The sequence below is a fragment of the Acomys russatus genome, chromosome 17, assembly GCF_903995435.1.
Source record: "Acomys russatus chromosome 17, mAcoRus1.1, whole genome shotgun sequence".
NCBI lineage: Eukaryota > Metazoa > Chordata > Mammalia > Rodentia > Muridae > Acomys > Acomys russatus.
The window spans coordinates 53986595-54013836 of NC_067153.1; positions in this window are offsets into that span (position 1 = coordinate 53986595).

Below are 27242 nucleotides of genomic sequence, written 5' to 3' on the forward strand. Positions count from 1 at the left end.
GAAAGCAAAGAAGGTAAGTTGAGGCTGTGTTTCAAAGAGGCTGAGCTGTTGGTAAAATTTGAGAGTGATTTTTTAATGCCTTATTTATTTTCAAGAACTGCCATTGAGACAGATGTATAAACAAAGTATATGGTGGACTCATTGTTGATGCAAATCAAGATGCACAGAGATGTAGCAAATCTGTCCCCACTTGGTGCTCTTTGGAAGGAGTATAGTAATGCCTCATTTAACACCATGCTCCTTTTGGAAAGTTGCCTTTTCTCTCCACTCATAAGTGGATCCAGTCTTTGAATGAAACTCAGGAAGCTGGATGGAAGCTGTCTTGCTTCTCTTTCTAGGATGCACTCTCCATGTGACTGTGACTTTCAAGGGTATTTGTTTGACACTTCCTGATTTGGGGAGGAGGGATAATTTCTAACTAGTTTCATTGATAAATGAAAAAATGTATTGCACCTTTTGAAATACACCAAATGGATTGAGTGCCTAGTTAAAAAGGATGGTTCTTTTTGCCAAAAAATAATGCACAGAGGCCTTTTTAACAAATAACATAAAATTATGGTCTGGGGAGATGTACCTCCTAAAAGCCCTACAATAGGCTCTGATGAGGATGTTGAGGCCTGAAACCCAACTCCTATGTCTTAATTTGAATCAAATAAATCTGTAACAAGGTTCACTGTTTCCAATAAGTCAATGAGTGCTCTGCAGGATGATCTGGGTCACGGAAGCTCTTATGATTGCTGCTTGAAAAGAAGGAAATAGAGGATAGTGTAAGAATGTAAAGGAGATAATAGAAAGCATTGGTAAGCTAATCTGTACTTCTATACCAAATGTCCTGATAAACAATTGCTGTTTATTTTCAAAGGGACTACTGAACCATCAGCTGGGGGAACATCTGGAGCCCCAAGCACTGAACCGACCCAGCCTTCTGAAAAGTCAAGTGAGTACAGGCTGATGAGAGGAAGTCATGGGTTTGGACAAGGGTATTTATTACCTTTTCCTCCCCTTGCTCATTTGAAATCAAGGCGCAACATTTGGATGTCCTTATATGGACCAAATGGAAGGGAAGAACAATACCATTTAAGGGGGCTTTATCTGCTACAAAACAATAAACCAAGGCTGTAGATAACATGATACTAAGATCAAAGAGTAGCCTTGGTTAAACAGAAAAGGACTAGACTCATTTCTTCTGGTGATAAGACACTGAGATGATATTCCACCTTTTTAGTAGACAGACAGACAGACAGACTTCAGAGAGCACACAGTGGTGGATCAGATGTTCTATCCCAGGAGCATTCCCAGAGTTGTTAGTCTCTAAAGGAAATGTCTGGACCCTGATAATGTCACAGCATGGAGGAAGATCCTGTTGTTTTTGCAAAGTGTTCATCCAACACACTTTGAAAATCAGTCAAGTAACTGTTTTGTCAGAAATTGTTGAGTGAAAATTTAGGGTTAAGCTCTGGGGATGGAGTGGATGAGGTTAGGGTCCTAGGTCTGCTGTGAACTAAAATGGTCTATGAAACAAGTTAGACAAACTTATCCACCAAGTGGACAGGATAATTTTCCTTGGCAAGACCTATTTCTGATGGATTGTCATTGCTAAGAAAATTTACAGTGCTGTTTGTGTCTCAGAAACTGCTGTCACTACTGAGCCCACATCAAGGGACAAGGGAGTCAGCACAGCCAGGGAACCCACCAGCAGTGCCACAAGCCAGGGGGTCTCAGGTGAGTGAAGCACCTCACTAGAAGCAATGGTGTGGATAGAAGGGAAACGTATGGGCTTCGAGGGAAGCTTAGACATGCACACAGAGTGAGGTACAGAATGGGAGCTCTCCGTGGAACTTCTCCAAGCGTCCCTTCAGAGTACTAGTTCATGCATCTAGCATGAATTCCTTTGTTTTCAGGAACAACAGCACAGTCTGTGGGAGTTGCCACAGGAGCAGGTCAAGAGGCCACTCCTGGGGTCGCAGGCACAGGAGCCAGCACTGAAAGCCCAGCAGGCAATCCACATTGTCATGCTGGACTGGGAAGTGGCATAGCAATAGTTTTGTCCAGAGCAGTGTGAGATAATGAGTTCAAGGATGAGTACGAAAACGACAGTGTAGGATATAATGGCAGAAGTATAACTTTGCAATGAGTTCAGTGGCTGCCTGTGACCGGCACTATATTTGCTCTTAAGCATCATTCTTATTCCCACAGGAACAAGTGGAGGTCCACCTGCAGCCAGCACTGGAGCGCCTGGTGAAGGCACATCTGGAATAACCGGTACTGAGTGAGCTCAACAGGGGTCACCCAGGCAGGAGATATATGAGCATTTCATGAAACACATTAAGATGATATTCTATTGGGAAGTGACAATTTTCACAAATGACCTTTAGTATATTTACTTTCTTTCTGTGAGTAATATGCCACCAAGGCAAATCAAGTTGAAAGTGGTTTGTTTTGCTCACAGTTTGAGTTTCACTCCTGACAGGGAAACCATACACATGGGAGCGGTACGCATGTAAAAGTGGGATCACGAGAAAGATGCTCACACTGAAAACACTGAGGAAGCGAAGTGATAATTCCGTTGTTCTAGTGCTTCCTGAATCTCCCTTTCACAGTCAGTCTAGAAGGATAACTCAGTGGTTGTCATCTACCTTGAAAGTGGCCTTTTACTCTCTATACATATCCTCTGAGGTGTGCCCTCATGTATATCATCACGACTTACGGAAGCATAAAAGTATGGTGGGTTTCCGTCAGATGGGCCAAGATCCTCATATGTTCTTGAGTCAGTTCTGAATTATGAACATTTCTTTATAAGGAATTTGACTTACTTCCATAAGTAGAGTGTTTTGTAATAAGTCAATATTTAACCAAATCAGTATATGTCAGATTATTCGATTCAATATCCATTGAGAAAGAAGTTGTCATTAACTATTATGTGGGTAGACACATTTTGCAAGAGAAAAAGAAAGACTATTTCAATTCTTGTTCTAAAGAAAATCTCCAATTCAACGTTCTTACACAATATTTTAACTGTGATAAATGCCAGGCACCCCTGCAGCATCATCTGAAGCCACCTCTGGAAGGGAAGGGATCAGGACCACTGTACCTGCAAGTACTGGAGCCCCAGGGTCAGGTGAGACACTCATTAGCCTTTGATAATGCCTCAGCAGCTCATGAGTTCCCTTGACGCCTCTGATGATGGTCTGGAAATTTGTCCTATGTGCGTGATTCAAATTCATGGCATAGGAAGTATTGCACTAATGTGACTTCGTGTTTCTTCCTGCAAATCCACTCATATACACAAGGCAATCATGTTAATCTCCAACATCCATGTTTTCCTGCCCTAGAAAGCACAGTGACATCCTCAGGCCACACTACCAACCTTCCAGGCTCCACTTTGTCCCCAGTTTCTGCCAGCAGCAAACCAGGTAAGTATTATAAGGGAGGCTATGAGTGCTTAGGTGTCAAATGGAGAGCTGAGAGTGTCCACATTTCATTATGTTTAAGAAAGTATGAATAGCATGCATATTAAAGTCTCTGAGTCTTCATGTCAAACTGAGGACTGACTATATGTCTGTTTATTAATATGGAAATGTAAGAATGATGTGTAAATTACAAAGCATGAATCCTCAGATGTCAAATGAGAGGCTGGTTCCTGTCTCCATTAATTCACATGGGAATGTGAAATTTCTTATACATTTAGAGAGGTAGAGATAGCATCAGGAAAAGGACTGAATTAGTTTATGTTTTTTATTATATTATGCTATAGTTAATGTCCTCATATGTACTTTGGGGCGTTGATTCTTTCTTGGAGCTAAAATCACTAATTCATGAGGCCTAAAGTTTATATTCTGACCACGAGCTCACATCAGATAGAAAAATCCTGAAATTCCTCTTTATCAGGATTATTAAATGTGCTTTCTTGTATGAAGGACCAAGACAAAATTATTTGTGAAAATACAATTGGTTTCAATAAGCATTTGAGTGCTGAATACAAATAAAGGAATATAAAAATGGTGAACAATTCTGATTCTTTGCAGAAAGAAAAATAAGCCCAAATGATTCCCTCAGATTATATAAAATTTAGAAAGATAGAATCAACAATTGGAACTATCCACAAATAAATAGAAACCCATGTCAGAGCTGTGTAGGCTACTGCTCTATCATTGTCGTGACATTGTGTGTGTGTGTGTGTTTAAGGAACTACAGGATCATCTGCTGAAACAACTAGATCCACAAGCAGTGGGGTGACGTCACCTGAAAGCAAAGAAGGTAAGTTGAGGCTGTCTTCCAAAGAGGCTGAGGCTGTTGGTAAAATTGAGTGTAATTTTTATGCCTCATTTATTTCAAATAAATGCCATTGAGATAGACATATTAATAAAAGTATATGGAGGCCTCATTGTTGACCCAAATAAAGATGCAGAGAAGCATTTTTTAAAAATAAAATAAAAGTATGGCCTGGGGAGAAGCATCTCATATAAAAGCCCTAATGTTGGCTCTGATGAGGATGTTGAGCCCTGACACTCAACTCCTGTGGCTTAATTTGAGAGAAATCAGTGTGCACAAGGTCCCTTGTATCCAACAAGTCAATCATTGCGCTGCAAGATGATCTAGGTCATGGAAGAGTCTATGATTCCTGCTTGAAAAGAGATAAATAAAGGACAATGCTGGAATATAAGGAAGATAGTTGAAAGCATTGGTAGGCTGATCTGCACCCCTGTGCCAAACATCCTGATAGACAGTTACTGTTCACTTTGACAGGGACAACTAAACCATCAGCTGGGGGAACATCTGGAGCCCCAAGCACTGAATTGACCCAGCCTTCTGACAAGTCACGTGAGTACAGGCTGATGTGAGGAAGTCATGGGCTTTGGCAAGTGGGCAACCTTCTCTGTTCCTTACTCGTCTTATTTGTTAGTTAGTTTGTTTATTTATTATATATTCAGAATTCTGCGTGCATGCCGGAAGAGGGCATCAGATCTCATGTATAGATGATTATGAACTGCTATGTAGGCACTGGGAATTGGACTCAGGGACTTTGGAAGAATAGACAATGTTCTGAACCTCTGAGCCATCTCTCCAGTCCCTCCGTTGCTCATTTCAAATATAAGAACATTTAGATGGACATATGAGAACTAAAGAAAAAGGGAGAACTATGACATTTCAAGAGGCTTTCTCCTCCACACAGCAATAAGACAAGGCTTTTGAAAACATGACACTACTTTCAAAGGGTAGACGTTATTGAGCAGAAAGTCATCTTTTATTTTTATTGTTTTAGTACTTTTATTTTATTACACATGTATAAAACAAACTACATACAGCAGGGAACCATGTGACAATCATGAGAATAATGGGTTCTATACATGTTACATTCATAGTGACTTGGCCATCTGCATTCGACCTGTTTGAAGTAAGTGTCTTTCCTGTCTTGTTGGGTCTAAATTTCCAAATGAGATTCAATGTCTATCCTATCTCAACTCTGATAGCTTAATTTCTTTATCTTGATCTAAAATGATCTTGTCCCCTAACCAACTAAACTTGGTTGTAAAACTATACTATCTTGTCTTCAATGCCCCCTCAGAGACTTGAGAAGGAATAAAACTTAAATTCCTGAGTGAACCAGCAGTGCGAAAGTCACTTTTTAAGTAGACAGACAGATAGACCTTAGAAATGAGGCAGAGATGGATCAAATGCTCTATCCCAGGATAGAGAAAGATTCTGGTGTTTTGAAAAGTATTTGGCCAACACACATTGAAAATTAGCCTGTTGCCTGCTACTGCCTTGTCAGGCCCCAATGGGAGAATAAGTGCTTAGTCCTGATGTGACTTGAGGTTCCTAAATGGGTTCATGCCCCTTGGGACCTCCCTTTTCTGAGAAAAAGGAGAAGAAGAAATGGGGTAGAAAGAGACATGATGGTCAGACTGGGAGGAGAAGAGGAATGGGGCTAGGATCAGTATATAAAAAGATTGAATTAATAAATAAATGGAAAAGAAAAAAGAAAATTAATCAAGTAACTGTTTTGTCAGAAATTATTGAGTGCAAATTAGAGGATAAACTCTGGGGCTGGAGACGTTGAGGTTGGGTCTCAAATCTGTTGTGAGCTTAAAGGGTCTATAAAACAAGTCAAGCAAACATTTCCAACAAATGGGCAGGATAAATATCAATGGCCAGACCTTTCTCTGATGGCATGTTTCTTTCTAAGAGAAACTGTGATGCTTTTTGTGTCTAGGAACTGCAGTCACTACTGAGCCCACATCAAGGGACAAGGGAGTCAGCACAGCCAGGGAACCCAGCAGCAGTGCCACAAGCCAGGGAGTCTCAAGTAAGTGAGAGCCGACATCTCAGTGGGAGTAGCTCGGTGGGTAGAGGTGACCCATGTGCACTGCAGGGAAGGATGGACATGTGCACAGAGCGAGATTTACAATAGAACCTCTCCACGTCTGCCCCCTGAGGACTAGTGCATGTTCCAGCAAGGGTCTTTTCCTTTTCAGGCACAACAGCACAGTCTGTGGCAGTTACCACAGGAGCAGAGCAGGAGGCCACTCCTGAGGTCCCAGGCATAGAAGCCAGCACTGGAAGCCCAGCAGGCAAGACAAGAGCGCCATGGTGGACTGGGGAGGGGAGTAATCATAGTGATGTCCACAACAGTGTGAGACAATGAGCTCAAGGAAAAGGGACCAGGGACCACGCTGCAGAACTTAATGGCAGAAGTGTAACTTTGAAATGCCTTGGGAGGCTGCTGTGGCCATCACTCTCTGTGACCTTAATCACACTTTTTATAACCACAGGAACAAGTAGAAGTCCACATGCAGCCAGCACTGGAGCTACTGGTGGAAACACATCTGGAACAGCAGGTACTGCATGAGCTCAGCATGGGCCACCAAAGCAGCAGATATGTGAGCATTTCGTGCAACATGGAAGGAGATACATTTCTGGTACAGGGGAAGGGGTGACCATCACAAAATCATGTAATATTAGATACTTTTTTTTTTCCTGTGAACAAATCTCTGACTCAAAAAATTAGGAATGGTTTACTTTGCTCTGCTTGAGGTTCATTCCTCATGACAGTGAAATCATGCAGATGCATGATGCACACGTAAAAATGAGGTCACAAGGCAGATGCTCACACTCTAAGCATAGTGACAAAATTTGGTGTGCTCACGTTCCTTCTATTTCCCTTTCACATCCTGTCTACAAGTATATGACTCATTGGTTGCCACTGCCTGCACACTGGGCTTTCCCTCTCCGTGAATATCCTCAGAGATATGCCAGAGAGGTGCTCCAAATGCTAAACAGTCCCACACCAAGCTTCCATGACATGAGGTTCATGTGGACAAGTACAGCTGTTTGTCCAGCACCACTTTAGTCACGCAGCATTTCCTAAATAGGGGGAACCATGACCTCATGCACCTTTGTGTTTTGTGTAAAACTAACAGCCATGCGATATGGAAGCTGCAAACACGTGAGCGGAGAGTCTCAAAGGGTCTCATGTCATTCCTAAAACTGTCGTCATTCCTCCATGACAAATTGCCTTACTTCCATAGGCAGTGTGTTTTCTAAATAGCGAATACTTAATCAAAACAGTATGTTGTCAAAATACACGATTTCCTTGAGAAAGAAGATGTCCTTGAATTTTATAACGGTGGGCAATTTCATTTCACAGGAGGGGAAACACACTATTTTAATATTTTAAAGGAAAATCTACTTTCAAATTTCTTACTTATTTTTTTTTTAAACCATGCTAAATACCAGGCACCCCAGCGGCATCATCTGCAGCTACCTCTGGCAGAGCAGGGAGCAGCACCACAGCACCTGCAAGTACTGGAGCCCCAGGGTCAGGTGAGACTCGTTGGTCTTTGGTGAGGCCTCAGCAGAGCATGCATTCTTTGCTGTCTCAGGTGATTCTCTAGGAGTTGACCTGTGTGTGTGGGTAAGATTCACGGCACAGGAAGCAGTGCAGGGCTGTGTCTTCTCACGTTTCATCCTGCAAGTGCATTCAGACATCTAACGATGTCTGCGATCACATTAGTCTCCAACATGCATGTTTTCCTGTCCTAGGGAGCACGGTGACATCCACAGCCCACACTACCAGCCCCACAGCCTCTAGTTTGTCCCCAGCCTCTGCCAGCAGTAAACCAGGTAAGTGTAAGAGGGGAAGGTATGAGTGCTCAGTTGTTGAATGGTAAGCTGAGTATATCACCATTTCTATATATGGGAGAGGAAGAATGCATGCAAAGTGAAAGGCTCTGAGTCCTCATGTATCAGATGAGGGGCTGAGTGTATCTCCATTTATTAATAAATGTAAGAATGACATGTACATTACAAGGCTACGAGTCCTCAGGATGTCAAGTGAGGGGCTGGTTATCTTTTTATTAGTTCACAGGGGAATGTTGAGTTCCTTATATATTTAGAGACATAAAGTTAGCAGCAGGAAGAGGACTATATTAGTTGATGCTTTTCTTACCTTATGCTGTAGTTAGTGTCTTTGTGTGTGCTTTGGGGGCATTGATCCCGATTCCTTCCTTGAAGCTTAAGACATTGATTTATGATGGCCAAGGCTAACTATTCTGACTGAAAACACACATGGATTAGAAAAATTTTGAGAGTCTTGTTTATCAGGATTATTAAATGTGGGTTTTTTTGTTGTATGAAGGACCAAGACCAAAATATATCTGGAAGAGCCAGTTGGTTTCAATACGCATCTGAGTACAGGATTCAAATAGATAAATATAAAGAAGACTGACAATTCTGATTCCATGCAGAATCAAATAAGCTCAAAGGATTCCACATATCATATAAAATTTAGAAAAACTGAATCAACAATAGGGAGCATCCAAAAATAAATAGATACCACACATCAGAGAGCTGTGAGGTCTATTGTTCCATGACTATCATGGCAGCATGTGTATGCTCATGTGCATGCGCATGTACGCACACACGCACGTGTGTGTGTGTGTGTGTGTGTGTGTGTGTGTGTGTGTGTGTGTGTGTGTGTAAGGAACTACAGGATCATTTGATGAAACAACTAGATCCACAGGCAGTGAGATGACCTCACCTGAAAATAAAGCAGGTAATTTGAGGCTGTGTTCTGTGGAAGCTAAGGCTGTTGGTAAATTAGAGTGATATTTTACACCTCATTTACTATAAAAAGCAACCATTGAAACAGACATATTAATAAAAATATATGTAGGCCTTGTTGTTGACCCAAATCAAGATGCACAGAGAAAATAGGATTGTGATCTGGGGAGATGCATCTCATCAGAGCCATTCAGGAGACTCCGATGAGGATGCTGGGCCCTGACGCTCAACTCCTGTGTCTTAATTTAAATCACATTAGTATGCACAAGGTCCCTTGCATCCAACAAGTCAAGCAGTGCTCTGCAGGATGACTCAGTCACGGAGGATTCCATGATTGCTGTTTGAAAAGCAGGAAATAGAGGATAATGCAAGAATTGAAAGCATTGATAAGCCAATCTGTACCCCTGTTCCAAACATTCTGACAGACAGTTACTGTTCACCATGACAGGGATGACTGAACCATCAGCTGGGAAAACATCTGGAGCCCCAAGCACTGATTCGACCCAGCCTTCAGACGAGTCACGTGAGTACAGGCTGTTGTGAGGAAGCCATGGGTTTTGGCAACTGGGTTACCTTCACTTTCCCATGTACATATTTAAATCTAAGCACATGTGAGTGCACTTACATGAATCAAATGAAAAGGGAGAATAATGGCATTTTAAGAGGCTTTCTCTTTCTGCTTCTGGGTTAACTCACTCATTATGATCATTTCTAGCTCAATTTATTTATCCACAAATTTCGGGAATTCCTTGTTTTTAATAGCTGAGTAGTATTCCATAGTGTATATGTACCACAGTTTCTTTATCCATTCTTCTACTGAGGGACACTTAGGCTGTTTCCATGTTCTGGCTATTATGAATAAGGCTGCTGTGAACATGGTTGAGCAAATTTTCTTGTTGTGTGCTAGAGCATCTTCTGGGTATATTCCAAGGAGTGGAATAGCTGGGTCTTGAGGAAGCCCTATTCCCATTTTTCTGAGATAGCACCAGATAGATTTCCAAAGTGGCTGTACTAGTTTGCATTCCTACCAGCAATGAAGGAGTGTTCTTCTCTCCCCACATCCTTGCCAGCATGTGGTGTCACTTGAATTTTTGATCTTAGCCATTCTGATGGGTGTAAGATGGAATCTCAGAGTTGTTTTGATTTGCATTTCCCTGATGACTAAGGAGATTGAGCATTTCTTTAGGTGTTTCTCAGCCATTTGATATTCCTCTGTTGAGAATTATATCTGCATACTAGCCCAAGGGGCATGTCCCACGAAAGCCTTCACTTACCAGGAAACTGGGACAGAGGGGACGACATCCTATTGGGACTCTAGATGAGAGAAGCATGGGAGAATAGCAAAGTAGAAGGATCCAGAGGGTCCTAGAAACCTACAAGTGAAACATTATGATAGGCAGATTTGGGCCCCGGGGTCCTGCTCAAACTAAGGTGCCAGCCAAGGACAATACAGGTGGTAAACTTTAACCCCTACCCAGATCTAGCCAACAGTCAGAACATTCTTCACAGTTGAGTGGAGAGTGGGATATGACTTTCTCACATACTCTGGTGCCTCACATTTGACCATGTCCCCTGGACGGGGAGACCTGGTGGCACTCAGAGGAAGAACAGCAGGTTACCAAGAAGAGACTTGATACCCTATGAGCATATACAGGGGGAGGTAATCCCCCTCAGGAACAGTCATAGGGGAGGGGAATAATGGAAAAATGGGGGGGGGGGAGGGAAGAATGAGAGGATACAAGGGATGGGATAAACATTGAGATGTAACAAGAAAAAAATTAATAAAAAAAAAGAGGCTTTCTCATCAAGAAAGCAATAGGCTAAGGCTTTTGAAAACAAAGCATTAGATTCAAAAGGTAGACGTGATTGAACAGAAAATGTCTGGAATCGTTACTTCTCATGATATGACACTTGGGATGTTGTCCTGCATTTTGAGTAGACAGAGAGACAGACAGAAGTCTTCAGATAGGAGGCAGAGTTGGGTTAAAAGCTCCATCCCAAGGGCATTTTCACAGTAGTCATTCTCTGAAGGGATGCCTTTACTCTGACGTTGTCCTAGGAAAACAAAAAAGATTCTGGCGTTTTGGAACATTTTCTTCTGATACACATTCAAAGTCAGTCAAGTAACTCTTTTTGCCAGAAATCATTTAGAGCAAATTAGAGATTAAACTCTACAGCTGGAGGGGTTGAGGTTGGACCCTGCATCTGCTCTAAGTGAAGTCAACACGTCCAGAAGTGGACAAGATACATTTTCCTAGGCAGACCTTTTCCTCATGGGTTGTTATTACTAAGAAAACTTACAATGCTGTTTGTGCTGCAGCAACAGCAGTCCCTACTGAGCCCACATCAAAGGACAAAGGAGGCACCACAGCCAGGGAACCCAGCAGCAGTGCTACAAGCCAGGGAGTCTCAAGTGAGTCAGCACAGGCATCTTATTAGGAGCATCTCAGTGGGTAGAGGTGACCCATGTGGGCTGCAGGGAAGGATGGACATGCGCAGAGTGAGGTTTAGGATGGAAGCTCTCCATGTCTGCCCTCTGAGGGATAATGCATGTTATAGCAAGGGTCTCTTGCTTTTCAGGCACAACAGCACAGTCTGTGGCAGTTACCACAGGAGCAGAGCAGGAGGCTACTCCTGGGGTCCCAGGCACAGAAGCCAGCACTGGAAGCCCAGCAGGCAAGACAAGAGCACCGTGGTGGACTGGGGGGGGGGGCGGTGAGGGGAATAATCATAGTGATGTCCACAACAGAGACAATGAGCTCAAGGAAGAATATGAAGAATCCCACCGTAGAATATAATAGCAAAAAGTAGAACTTTGAAATGCCTTCAGGAAGCTGTTGTGGCCATCACTCTCTGTGACCTTCAGCATCATTCTTATTCCCCCAGGAACAAGTGGAAGTCCACATGCAACCAGCACTGGAGCTCCTGGTGGAAGCACATCTGTAACAGCAGGTACTGCATGAGCTCAGCAGAGGTCACCAAAGCAGCTGATAAGTGATCATTTCATGCACCATGTAAGGAAGTGAGGTTCTGTGGCACAGCAGAGCATCAGAGATAACCATCACAGATATCATGTGCTCTTAGTTACTTTTCTTTCTGTGAATAAATCTCTGAGTCAAGAAATTAGAAATATTGGCTGTGCAGAGTTTGAGGTTCACTCTTCATGACAAGGAAACCATACACACGAGAGTGGTACACATGTAAAAGTGGGATCACGAGAAAGATGCACACTGTAAACAGTGAGATAGCAGGGTGGTGAATCTTGGGGTTCTCTTGCTTCCCCCCATTTCCGTTTCCCATTCAGTCTAGAGCTATGATTCGGTGGCTGCACCTGCCTATACATTAACTTTCTCTCCCTACGGATAGCCTCTGAGATGTGCCCAGAGATGTGTTCCAAATTATAAACAGTCTCACACCAAGTGTCCAGAAATTAGATGTACACAGTCAAGTTTATCTTCGTGTCTAATACCATTTTAATCACACAGTCTTGGCTAAATGATAGGGGACACCATGATCTCATGCACCTTCATATTTTTGCATAAAGTTAGTGGTCGTGAGACAGGGAAACCTAAAAGTGTGATGGACAGCAGTCAGGTGGGCAGAGACTCTCAAGGGGCCTTAAGTCAGTTCTAAAACGATCAGCAATCCTCCATCAGGAACTGACTTACTTCCACAGTCAGTGTGTTTTCTAATTAGTGAATACTGAGTCAAAATGTAATGTTGTCAAATTATTTGGTTTCTTGAGAAAGACATTGTCATTGAATTTTGTAAAGATAGACACTCTCATTTCATAGGAGGAAAGGAAATGCTATTTTAATTCTTTTTTTTTTTTAAGGAGAAATTCCCTTTCACTTTTCTTTACTCATCTTTTTTAACCATGATAAACACCAGGCACCCCAGGGGCATCATCTTCAGCCACCTCTGGAAAGGCAGGGAGCAGCACCACTGTATCTACAGGCACTGGAGCCCCAGGGTCAGGTGAGACTCATTGGTCTATGGTGAGACCTCAGCAGCTCATGCATTCTTTGCTGCCTCATGTGATGCCCTAGAAATTGACCAGTGTGTGTGGGTAAGATTCATGACATAGAAAGCAGTGCAGGACTGTGTCTTCTCATGTTTCGTCTTGCAAGTGCATTCACACACCTGAGGATGTCTGCAACCACATTAGTCTCCAACATGCATGTTTTCCTGTCCTAGGGAGCACAGTGCCATCCACAGCCAACACTACCAGCCCCACAGCCTCTAGTTGGTCCCCAGCTTCTGCCAACAGTAAACCAGGTAAGTGTAAGAGGGGAAGGTACAAGGGCTCAGGTCCCCAATGGAGGACTGATGATATACCCATTTCTGTTTATGAATGACATGCATATTAACAAGTTATGGGTTCTTATGTGTCAAATGAGTGAGTGAGACTATCTGCATTTATTAATATGGGGATGTAAGCATGACATGTAAACTACACTGTTATCAGTACATTGGATGTCAAATGACGGGATGGTTACTTCTGTATTTATTCACATGGGAAAATTGTAATCCTTATATATTTGGAGAAATAAAGCTAGCACCAGGACACAGTAGTCCACAGTGATGTCCCAGCATCTCCTACCCATAGCTCTCTGCAGTAAGGGGCTCCCTTGTACTCCTAGGCTTTACCTAGATTATATGACAAGACTGAGAAGAAATAAGGGTGTAGGGAGTGTCATGTCTTGACATTTTCATTTTCTGAATGTTTAATATATTTAAAGTAAAATCCAGAAACATATATAGGTCCATGACTCCCAATTTGTTCTTTGTTCTAGGAACCACCCGCATTTCTGAGGTCTCCACCACTGTGAGTCCTGAAACATCCACTAGACCTGCAATGACCTCTGCTAGGAGCAGTTCAGGTAAATCAGAGAGGGATGAGTGTGTCTTGCTCTCATTGTATGTGTAGCTCCGTTTATGTTGGGAGAGTTTGATGCCCAATGGAAACAAGTGATAAGACATTGGCACTGTAAGGAATTCTGCATGGAAATTTGTAATGACAGAAGTGAGGTAGATCATATTTCTGTAGTTATACTTGTTGTGTATATGGCTACAGTGTTTTTGAGGACTCCATACTGCGTTAGATACCCTTTAGATCTTGAAATGGCAGTGACTTACAAGGTGGCTTAGATGGGAGAATTTCCAGAGATACTTTTGTGTAAAATGAGAGGGGTTCAGACTCATGAGTCTTGAAACTGGGAGCAAGACATTTAAGGATATTTACCTGTTCTTTAAATAAGTGAATATGTGTGTGCATGTGTTACTGTTCATACACGGAAACCAGATCTGTGGGATTCCCTTGTAACTAGAGGTGGACTTGGTTGTGAGACATCTACATGGGTGTCCCACATTTGGGTCTTCAGAAAGAGCAGGATATATTCTCATCCATGTTACTATCTCTAGTCACAGGATTGTATTGCATTATTTGTAGTTTTTTTTTTTTTTTTTTTTTTTTTTACTTTTTCACAGTTTCATACAGCATATTTCAATCATTATTAGTGCCCTTCCCTCAACTGATTCCACATCCTCTGTGTTTTCAGTAGCTAGCAGTTATTCAAGGTAGGTACACGTGAAGGGCCAAGTATCAGATATAGCAAAGTTATCCAGGAACATTCCAATAAAATAAGTAACATATTGACAGCTCATAAGAATGTGGTCAACAGGGACCATGTCATTCATAATCATAGTTGAAAGACTGTGTTAAAAAATATTTGTTTACCTCAGCCAAAATGTTTACAAATAGTTTTGCTGTGTGTATCTTGAGAATCAGATGTTTGGGTCCAAATTCTAGGCCCAGATATCGTGAGCTAGGTTCTCACTGTAGATCAACATGCCCCACATCTCTTACCACATATGGTAGTATTTTTCTGTCTAAGATATTGATGAGTATGTTCAGCAGGCTTATTATATTTTGAATGTTCTTCCTTTTCAATTGGTAACGTCAGGCCCTACCACATCTTCACATACTGGTGAAGAAGGCAGCACATCTGGGCCAAACAGCCCTGGGGTTAGCAGTCCAGGAGAGTTAGGTATTTTGGGATCTGCATGTGTGTGCCTATGATGGGTGAAAGTACTGCAGTTAGGATGTGGAAAATAGGATGAATGCTCTAACATAGCAGTTGTGCCCCAATTCCCTATATCCCATAGACAAGCATGCATATGTTGAAAGACTAATATATATAGTTAGTCAGGGACAAAGGAAGTGTAGGTAGGAACATAAGGACATGCTTGAGTGTGAGCACTGCCAAACTATAAGTGTGAGCACAATAGGAACACAAGTGTGAGTATACCAGGGCCATGATTGTTAGCATAGCAAGAATTTGAGTATGGTAATAGCAGGATTCTAAGTGTAAACACAACATTCTCATGATTGTGAATACACCAGGACCATAAGTGTAAACACACAAGGACAATGAGTATAAGTACAGCAGAACCATGAGTTGAGCATAGCAGGACCTTGGACATTAACATGCCAGGATCTAAATGTGACAACAGGATTATGAGTGTGCAAACAACAGCACCATGATGTGTGAACACAGGAGAACCATAGGCAAGATCACATCAGAACCATGAGTGTGAGCACACAGTACCAGTGTGAAAACAGCACATGCACTAAACACAGCAAAGCTCCTTTTTGAGACAAGTGGTGGGATCCAGGCCAACTTTCTCTGAAACTCAGAATGGGAAAACGAGGTTAAGCTACCGTGGTCCAAGACAACTTTGAATGAACCAAGGCATGAAGGAACAATGGAATTCCATGGGGATGGTTTTCTCCACTGTTTATTTTAGTATCATCTGTTCATCCCTCAGACACAAGTAGAGGAGCCAGTGCATCGACTCCTGGAGGCACATCAGGAAGCACATCTGGAATAACAGGTACCAGGGATCAGGTGAAGGCAGTACTCATGTAGTGGAGTTGAGAGACAGGTGCCAAGAAATCATCAATGGTGAAAGTCCTCTTGGGCAATTGTTATATTTTTTTCCAATAAGAAGCCAAGTGCTCCACAGATGAGGAAGATAGCAAAGTTATTTGTTGCACTTTGAGTAGTCATGGGATGCTGTGAAGGAAGATGATAGGTGTAAAGTGCCTCAGGGATTAGAACTAGTGCAATTCTATAGGTGGCATTCTTATTACTCTATATGATGCCGTGTGAAGGGAAATTTTATATCCCCAATACGTTCTTGGTTCTAGGAACCATTCCTGGTGGCCCCACCACTGTGAGTCCTGGAACATCGATAAGACCAGCAGTTACCTCTGCTAGGAACAGTACAGGTAAATCAGAGAACAGAGTAGGGAGGGGGCCCAGGGTTTATTGTATGTGGAGCCTATTTTCTATAGGTGGAGAGTGATACACATTTGAAAGTAGTAAGAAATTGGCAGTATAAGGCCTAGCAAAAATGCTGCAATTACAGAAGTAGAGTGGATCATATTTATGTGGTTAGCCTGAGTGTGCATATGGACACCTACAGCTGTGAGATGTAAGCTACTGAAATGGGCATGTGACTTGTAAGGTGTCTTAGATAGGAGAAAAAATAGAGTGAATTTATTATGACTGGAGAGACCTTCAGATTCATAAACCTTGGGAGAGTTTTAAAGATGCTTACTTTTTCTTTAAATACTGTGTTTTGTGTCCGTTAGTACATGTACCAATGCAAGCGTGATATGTGGGATTCTCTCCTAACTAGAGTTAGAGATGCATGTGAGACACCTTACATGGTGTCAGAAACTCAGGTCCTCTTAAAGAGCAGGATATATTTTAAGCCTCCTTAGTATCTCTTCAGTCCCAAGAAGTGCATTTAGTTATTTATATATTTTATTTTGGGGGGGAATTTCATGCACCATATGTTGGTCATTGTTTGTGCCCTTCCCTCCACTCCTCCCACATCCATCTCTCCTTCACTAGTCACCAAACACTGTGTGGTCTTTGATTGTAGACCCCAGGGGTCCGTTCTGTGTCTTTTTCTGGTTATTGTTTTGCTGTTCATGGCTTGAGTTGAAATTCTAGGCCTAGACTTTGTGAGTTTGCTTCTCAGCCACAGAATGGATCAAAGTGCACCAGGTCATTTCCGGCTCATGGTAAATAGACACGATAGGATGTTCTGCTGCGGATGTTGATGAGAGTGTTCAATGGCTTGATTAATTATATCTGGGATAATTTTATATTCCCCTTCTTTTTAAATGGGTAACAGCAGCCAATACCACACCTACACACACTGGTGGAGAAGGCAGCACATCCGGGCCACACAGCCCTGGCGTTACCAGTCCAGGAGAGTCAGGTGAGTCAGGATTTGCATGTCTGTGCCTTTAATGGGGAAAGGATCATAGTAGAGATGAAGGAAAATTGTGGACATACACAAGGTTGCAATTATGCCCCCATTTTTTAGTAGCCCATAGAGAAACAAGCATATGTTGAAAAATCCTACTGTATAGTTAGTTGGGGCTAAAGGGAGAGTCGTTGGGAACCTAAGATCATGCTTGTGCACACAGAAGGATGGTAAGTCGCAGTGTACCACAGCCACGATTGTTAACCCAGCAAGATTTTGACTGTGATCAGAGCAGGATTATGAGTATATCCATATCATCACCATGAGTGTGAACACACCAGAACCATGGGTGTGAGCACAATAAGACTGTGAGCATGAGTAGAGGAAGTCCATGAGAGTTAGACTACCAGGATCATGAATGTGATAATAGCAGGATTATGAGTGTGAAAACACCAAACACATGACTGTAATCAAACAGAAACACTGTGAAAATAGCAAGAGCATCAAGGCTCCGCTCCCCTGACAAGCACAACATAGCTTACATGTGAAACATGTGGTTGTACCCTGGCCACTTGTATCTGAAACTCAGACTGGGAAAATGAGTTTAAGGAGACGTAATCAAGGAAAACTTTGAAGGAACTAAGGCTATAAGGAAACACTGGAATTCTCTGGAGGAGTTGTAATTTACAGTTTAAGGTCTGTTCCTCCCACAGGCACAAGTGGAAGAGCAGGCACATCTGCTACCAAACCTGCTGCAGAAAGCACATCTGCAAGAACAGGTACGGAGGATCAAAGGAACATGAGAGCCAAGGAGGGGACTTGAAAGCTTAGTGCCATGATTCCATCAATGATAAAATTTTTCGTAGAAAATACTCATAGTGTTCCGAATATGAAGCCATTATAGAAAAGTAATAAAGTCATCTGTAACATTCTGGGTAGTATATAGGATGCTGTGAAGGACAAAAGGTTGAAGCTACATTCCTCAGCGATGAGAAATAGTTCAATTCTGTAGGTAGCATTCCAAATATTCTACATGATGCTTTATGAAGTTAGTGTTTATCTCCCTACTCTGATTCCAATTGGAAAAAGCCAGATGTTATATTTCTGTAACATATAAACATAAATTAACAAGCAAGACAGACAGAACTGTAGCAGCTATGTCTATGGCAACATAGGCATGAGATAAGATATATTCACTCCATTTTTAATGTTAATACATTTACATGAATCTTGTTTCTTGAAGTATGACAACATTAATGAACTGATTTCATCAAGAGAATGATAGTATGTCCCAAGATCAGGATACTTATTCTATGGACACGAATGTTTATAAACATACCCACATCAAGAAAAAAATGACAATAGAGTTAATATTCTTTCCTGAAAGTGTATACTTTCAGAGAATACTCATGTAATGTTTTTCCCTTTTACCCACATAAGGTTCAACTCAGGCATCCTCTGGGCCCAGCCCTGCTACATCAGGTGTCAGCACTCTTGGAGAAACAAGCACTCAACCCACAAGTTCAGGTAAGACCCAATAGCCTAGGGTGATGCCCCAGGAGCCCAACTCCAGTGCCACACCTCCTCCAATAAGGCCACACCTCCTCATCCTTCCAAAACAATTCCACTAACTGTAGGAAAGGCCTGTAACTCAAACAGAGCTAAAGTTCCCAGGAAAGTACCATCTGACACAGTAGTCCACTATCCCTCTGCTGAAGAAAGGTTTTGTTTGATATGAGATTTCTTCAAACTTTTTCATTCCTATTTACACTGATTTTAAATTCAAAGTAAATTTCAAATGTCAAAGCATCATCAATAACAGCTTGAGAACATGATATGAGTCAATGGCACATGTGTTTCAGAAGCACAGCTGGGGCTGTATGCTTGAGTTTGTCTTGTTGCTGTGTTCTTCACAAGTTCAGTGACCTGGGGTGTGCCCCTACATCCCATCCAAACACATGCAGAACAATAAGTGCAGTTAGAATAGACCTAAACAACAACAACAACACTTTATTTGTGTCCAGGATATTCTAAATCCATATTTTCTCATTAGTGGGTGAAGGAACTTCCAACATGCCAGTGTTCATCGAAGAAGCCAGCACACCCAGCAAAGAAAGCACTGGAGCTACCAGCCCAGGAAGCTCAGGTAATCCCAAAGATGCACCTTGTGGGCTAAATGTGTCCAACCAGGAAGTTATGAAGGATTCTCCAACAAGGTGGAAAGCAGATCATGGATAGTTTGAATGCATTTCCCAGAATGACTTTCAAAGTTGCAGCATATTAGAATCCATTGCTCTTGTTTGCCAGGTTCAACAGGGGCACCTGCATCCACCAGCACAGAAGCAGGCAAGGAAATCTCAGCTGGAACACCAGGCTCTGTGGCCTCCAGCACTGTTACAGCATCAGGTGAGACACTGTCTTCATGGGCTTGGGTCAGCACTTGTCTGGCAAGAAGATCCACAAGACAGATATTGCAAATAGAATGGCCTAAGATATCTTGAAACCTTTACCAGTGGCTATCTATACCTATGAAAGCCATTATTTCCCCTTAGGAACAAGAGGAGTAACAGGTGCAGCCACCACTGGAGTAACTGAGGAAAGCACATCTGGTGGAACAGGTACTGAGGGTGATCAGCAGAGGCAATAGATTTGTGAACTCAGTGTACAAAATGTAGTCAGTGGTCCAGTTTCCTTGGAATTGTCTCAAAGTCTGCTATTTTATACCAAGTGCTTTAGAAACTAGAAATAGACCCAAAATGTTTGCTATATTTTATTTCTCTTTATTTATTAATTTATTCTTGTTACATCTCAATGGTTAACCCATCCCTTGTATCCTCCCATTCTTCCCTCCCTCCCATTTTCCCCTTATTCCCCTCCCCTATGACGGTTACTGAGGGGGATTTCCTCCCCCTGTAAATACTCGATGTGCAAACTCTATGGAATACAGAAACTGAAGGAAGGTGTTTATCTTCTCACTCTTCTCATCTTCAGAAGTTGTAGATTTTATAATGACAGAAGAAAGAAGCACAAAAGAAGAAGCAGAGTAGGGAGAAATTTTGACATTTATTTGAATTGTATTATAGGAATGAGGAAGGGAAGATTAATCTTTTCTGAATATTACGTGATGTACGTCATTGCTGGCTTAGAGAGACAGAATATCCTCATGTCAGAATACACAATCAGAATGAGGTAGTTGACTGAGTTAAAGGGGCACATCGTCCAGTGACGTTTGAAGGCAGATTCATCTATTTCTTAATGGAAAAGACATTTCTGTACTTCAAGACAACATCTAACCTCACACTATCTTTGGCTGGCTTTTCCCCCATGATCAGCTTCAGGCACACCAAAGGCATCATCTGCATCACCTTCTACAGGAGCAGGTGTCAGCCCTCCTGGAGAAGCAGGCACTGGAGCCACTGGGTCTGGTAAGATTTGATTTCCTGCGCTAATGGCTCCCATGCTATCCTAAACGTCCCTGAAATCACATGTTCATTTGTACACCCTGACTTGCTGTGCATTAGAATGAAGGGCTTAGAGGAGCTGGAAGGGCTGTGCTCTCTTTTGGTTTAATGAGATTTGGAAAGTTTTTATAGCAGTGACAAGAAGGACCATCTTAATGGACAGCTCGGCCATTTTGTTCTTGTATCTAAAAACCATAAGCATGTTAGTAGTCTGAATCAACCAGTCCTAGGAATACCAGCTAGACAAAGATCAACCTCTCTTTGTTGATTCTATGTGTGTGTGTGTGTGTGTGTGTGTGTGTGTGTGAGAGAGAGAGAGAGAGAGAGAGAGAGAGAGAGAGAGAGAGAGAGAGAGAGAGAGAGAGAGAATTGGGTTGAGGGGAGAGGGAGAGAGAGATTTCTGTCCAAAGTGTGTTAACAGAGCCCGTTTCCTGTGTGTAGTTTGATGAAGAATGACAAGGGGCCATTAGAGATCAGATATGAACCCTGCTCCATGAACATTCATGGAGAGAGATTGGGGATATTCAGTGTGGCTGAGATCTGCTCCGAGTGTGCTTATGGCTATAGTGATTTGAAGACTCATTACATCATGTAAGACTGTGGAACATGATATGAAGATACTGTGTGCAATGCTGCCTGGATAAGCAAATCCACGAGACGTATTTTCAGAATATTAATAGAACATCCTTTACAGATTCATTGAAATTGGATCTTAATCAATAGGAATTCAAAGATGCTTACTTTTTGGTTAAATAGTGTGAATCAGTGTGTGTGTGTGTGTGTGTGTGTGTGTTATTGTTCATCCATGTGCCCAATGAAGCAAGATCTGTGGGAATCTCTCATAACTACAGTAGAAGTTGGTTGTGAGACACCTACATAGGTGTCCCACACTTGGGTCCAAAGTAAGAGTAGGGTATATTGAATGCCACTGTACTACGTCTTTAGTCACAAGAAGTGTGCTTGACTTTTTGATGCTTTTATAAACTTTTTGAGAACTTCCCACAACTTATTCTGGCGTTATTTGTGGTCTTCTCTCAACTCCTTCCACATTTACCACTCCTTCAACACTCACTGCACTCTGTGTGGTCTTTGTTTTATAAACCCCAACAGTCATCTCTGTGTGTCTGTCTAGTTCATAGTGTGCTGAGACACAGAACAAAGTGCATGCTCATGCATACACAACAGCTGATACCTTGCTGTCATTCAGAGATGTGTCTTGTAGCGCAGTACTGTGCCCTTCACTCCTCATACCCATAGCATTGTAAAGAATTGAGCTGTGAAAACAAGGGAATGTCAGATTAGTCTCACACACATGAGTTTTAGTCCAACAGCATGTGGGTGCTTGATATGACAGTGGCTGTGCTATTTGAAATGCAAAGTGACCTTCATTATGTCACTGATTTATAAACAATTAACAAGAACAATCTGACTTATACAAGCAACTTTTGCAGTGATATGTATGTTTCCCACTGCATTGGTAATCAATATTTCCACATCGATTGACAAAGGAGTTCCCATTAGACCAATATCCACTGATGGGGAAGGCAGCATTCCCAGGGGAAAGGAAACTGGAGCCGCAGGCAAGGAACCTCAGGTGATTCTAAACATGAGCCTGAGTATCTTTTAGAGAGTTCTAAAAAACAGAAGGCTGATGTAAGGATGGTAAAAGTACAGACCCCCTAGAAAGATTCTTTTCATTTCCAAAGGGCCCTTCAGTGAACATAGTAAAGTTTGATCCATTGCACTTGTTTTCCAGGTGCAACTTGGGCCTCTGTGGAGACATCCAAAGCAGAAGGCCACGGAAGCTCACCTGGAACACCAGGCACTGGGACCACCAGCCCTGTTGCACCATCAGGTCAGACAAGGCCTCTATAGAGGATGTGAAGTGACTACCATACGCTTTGGCCTTAGATCTGAGACAGGACCCAAAAGCCACTGAATATAAGCACATGTATAAAATGATAAAAAAAAGTTTAAAGATTTCTATAGCTACCTGTACATATTAAGTACCTTCTTCTTCCCATAGAAACAAGAGAAGGAACAACTGCAGCCACATCTATAGCTCCTGGACAGAGTACATCTGGAGAAACAGGTATCATGCGAGCACAGTAGCTAGACATCCTGATGTTGACTTGTGATCTTAAGTTGTGCTTAAGGTTTCATCATAGGAAAAATAAGAGATTTCATCACAGAGAGTTTTTCCTGGGCCAACATGAAGATAGTTGTTCATGAGGTGTCCATGTTTCAGAAAGATCAACTATGTACCCAAAATGCATGGGTACATCCTAAGAGAAAGTCAGATTTCTGTTTGGCAAGGAAGTAACAGAGATATATGCGTGTCTCACTCAACTACCACATCAAAGAGATAAACTAAAATATCTACAGAGTAGTTAGTATAGGAACTAAGTGGAATACAGTACCAAGCTGACCTTGGGTAGTCTGTTCTAGAAAGATAGATCAAATAGTGGAACCTTGACTTATGTGTGGAAGTATATTTTTACTGACACATGCATTGCAAAGTTGTAGAGTATCAGGGCAATCTAGTGTGCTTTATCTTAAAAATAATTCTAGATGCCAGTGAGTGTGACTAACTCTCACCGCCTTTCCATGTAGATGCTGGGGTACTGAATTTGTTGTGATGTGAAGAAACAAGAGTATTTTGACTTACGTTTACAACATGTATTACCTCTGTGTTTTTATGACCTGATATTTTACACTGGTGGTCACTCCTAAAGAGCCATGTATCAGATATCGTAAAGTTCTCCAGGAATATTCCAGTAAAACAAAAAGCTTAACAGCTAGTAAGAATATGGTCATCTGGGACCATGTCATTGCAAAATTTGTTTGAATATGTACTGAATTGCTTTCAAAAACATATTGTCTTAAATCTCATCTTCATACTTGTGACAGAATCCTGTGTTCAACACATTTGTCCACCACATCCTAAATGTTTACAAAATATTGTTTTGCTATGCATAGCTTGATATTCCAAGGTTTGAATAGAAATTCTTGGCCTAGAGAGCTTGAGCTTGGTTCTCAGCCTCAATGTGGATCAATGTGGACCAAGTCTCTTACCACACATGGTAAATAGGCACAATAGTATTTCTGTCTCAAATGTTGATTAGAATGTTCAATGGATTGATTACATCTGTGCAATTGTTAATTGCCTCTTTCCTTTTAATTGGTAACAGCAGGCCCTACCACATCTTCACACACTGCTGGAAAAGGCAGCACACCAGGGCCACACAGCACTGGACTTACCAGTCCAGTGTCAGGTAAGTTAGGATATTCATGTGTGTGCTTGTGATAGGGATAATATCCTGTAGGAGAGGTGATGAATACACAAAGATGGCAGTTGTGGCCCCATTTTTTAAAACCCTATTTGGGAACAAGCATATGTTGAAAGTCAATATCCAGTTAGGCATGGCTAAAGACAGAATAGGTAGGAGGCTAAGGGCATGCTTGTGAGCACAGGAGGACCATAGGTGTGAGAACCACAGGACCACAAGAATGAGTATACCAGGGCCATGATTGTTAGCATAGCAAAAGTTTGAGTGTGAAAATAGCAAAATGGTAAGCATAACCACATTATATTCATGAGTGTGAACACACCAGAACCATGAGTTTGAGCACAGGAGGACCAGTGTGAAAATAACAGGGCGTTAAGGTCCTGCCACCCAGATGAGCTGAGAATAGCTGTTTCTTGAGATATGTGGTGAGATCCAACCAACTATCTCTGAAACTCAGCTTGTGAAAATGTGGTGAAGGAAAGGTGATCAAGGAAAACTTTGAAGGAACTAAGGCTTTGAAGAAACAATGGACTTTCCTGGGATGGTTTTATTCAATGCTTAACAGAATAAGTTCTGTTTGTCCCACAGGCACAACTGGAAGAGCAGGTGCATCTACTAGTGAGTCCACTGCAGAAAGCACATCTGGAAGAACAGGTACTGAGGGTCAAGGGCAGGTGAGAGTAAAAGAGGAGACCTGAGAGCTTAATGCAGAGATTACAAGAATGATAAAACTTTCCTGCAAAATTCTCACATTGTTTCCAATATGAAGCCAAGTGCTTCATAGATGAGAAAGATAACAAAGTCATTTGTTGCATTCTGAGTAGTCTATGGTATGCTGTGAAGGATTACAGGCTGAAGTCACATGCCTCAGAGATGAGAAATAGTCCAATGCTGTAGGTTTAATCCAAATTCTCTATATAAAGCATTCATGGAGTGATTTCATAATAAGAATGTATGATATCCAAGATCTGGGGTTTCAATATTCAGTTCTGCATGTCTGTAGACAGATTCTTTTTAAGCAAAAGCAGAACAGGTAGTAGTCCTTTCATGAAAGTGTGTAACTTGCAGGATCTTAGTCTCATATTTTTTTACTTCCACCCACACTAGGTCCATCTGCGACATCCTCTGGATCCAGCCCTGGTACATCAAGTGTCAGCACTGTTGGAGAAACAAGCACACAATCCACAGGTCCAGGTAAGACACAGTAACCCACAGTGATGTCCCAGCATCTCCTGCCCATGACTCTCTGTAGTAAGGAGCTCCCTTGTACTCCTAAACTTTCCCTTGATTATATGACAGGCTGAGAAGAAATAAGGGAGTGAGGACTGTCATGTCTTGCCATTTTGTTTTCTGAATGGTTAATATATTTAAAGTAAAATCCAGAAAAATATGTAGGTCCATCACTCCCATTTTGTTCTTGGTCTAGGAACCACCCGCATTTCTGAGATCTCTACCACTGTGAGTGTTGAAACATCGGCTAGACCTGCGATGACCTCTGCTAGGAGCACTCCAGGTAAATCAGTGTGGGATTTGTGTGTCTTGCTTTCATTGTATTTGTAGCTCCTTTTCTGTTGGGAAAGTTTCATGCACAAGTGAAATGAGTAATAAGATATTGGCACTATAAGGAATTCTGTATGAAAAATTTTGATGACAGAAGCGAGGTAGATCATATTTCTGTACTTACATTGTGTGTATGATGACAGTGTTTTTGAGGACTCCATACTGCGTTAGATACCCTTTAGATCTTGAAATAGCAGTGACTTACAAGGTGGCTTAGATAGGAGAATTACCAGAGATACTTGTATGTAAAAACAGAAGAAGTTCAGACTCATGAGTCTTGAAGCTGTGGGAGCAAGACTTTTAAGGACGTTAACTTTTTCTTTGAAAAGTGTGAATGAGTGTGTGCATGTGTTGCTGTTCATACATGGAAGCCAGATCTGTGGGATTCTCTTGTAACTAGAGTTGGAGTTAATTGTGTGACATCTACATGGGTGTCCCACACTCGGATTCTCAGAAAGAGCAGGCTATACTCTCAGCCACCTTACTATCTCTAGTCACAAGATTGTATTGAGTTGTTTATATTTTTAAACTTTTTGAGAGTTTCATAGAACATATTTTGATCATTATTAGTGCCCTTCCCTCAGCTGCTTACATATCCTCTGCGTTTTCTTAAGCTAGAAGTTTTCCATGATAGGCACACGTGAAGCAAAGTTATCCAGGAACATTCCAGTAAAGCAAGCACCATGTTTACAACTAATAAGATTATGGTCAAGAGGGACCATGTCATTCATAATCATAGTTGGACTGACCTCAGCCAAAAGGTTTAAAAATTGTTTTGCTTTGCATATCTTGAGAATCATATATTCGGGTTCAAATTCTAGACCAAGATTTCTTGAGCTAGGTTCTCAGTGTAGATCAACATGCGCCTGGTCTCTCACTACGTATGGCAAATAGACAGTAGTATTTTTCTGTCTCAGATGTTGATGACAATGTTCAATAGGTTGATTATATCCACGATAATTGTGAATGTTCTTTCTTTTACATTGGTAACAGCAGGCCCTACCACATCTTCACATACTGGTGAAGAAGGCAGCACATCTGGCCCAAAAAGCACTGGACTTACCAGTCCAGGAGAGTCAGGTATGTTGGGATCTGCATGTGTGTGCCTATGATGGGGAAAGTACTGCAGTAAAGATGAGGGAAATGTGATGAGTGCACTAAGATAGCAGTTGTGCCCCCAATTCCTAATATCCCTTCAAGGAGCACACATAAGTTGAAAGCCTAGTAAGTCAGGGATAAAGGGAGAGTCAGTAGGACCGTGAGGACATGCTTGAGTGTGAGCACAATAGGACCACGAGTGTGAGTATACCAGGGCCATGATTGTTAGCACAGCAACAGTTGGAATGTGATAGCAGCAGGATTCTAAGTGTCAGCACATCATTCTCATAAGTGTGAATACACCAAGTCCGTAAGTGTAAACACACCAGGACAATGAGTATAAGCACAGCAGGAGTTTGTGTTGAGCATAGCAGGACCATGGACATTAACAGGCCAGGATCTTAATGTGGCAATAGGATTGTGAGTATGCAAACAACAGGACTATAGTGTGTGAACACAGGAGAACCATAGGTAAGATCACACC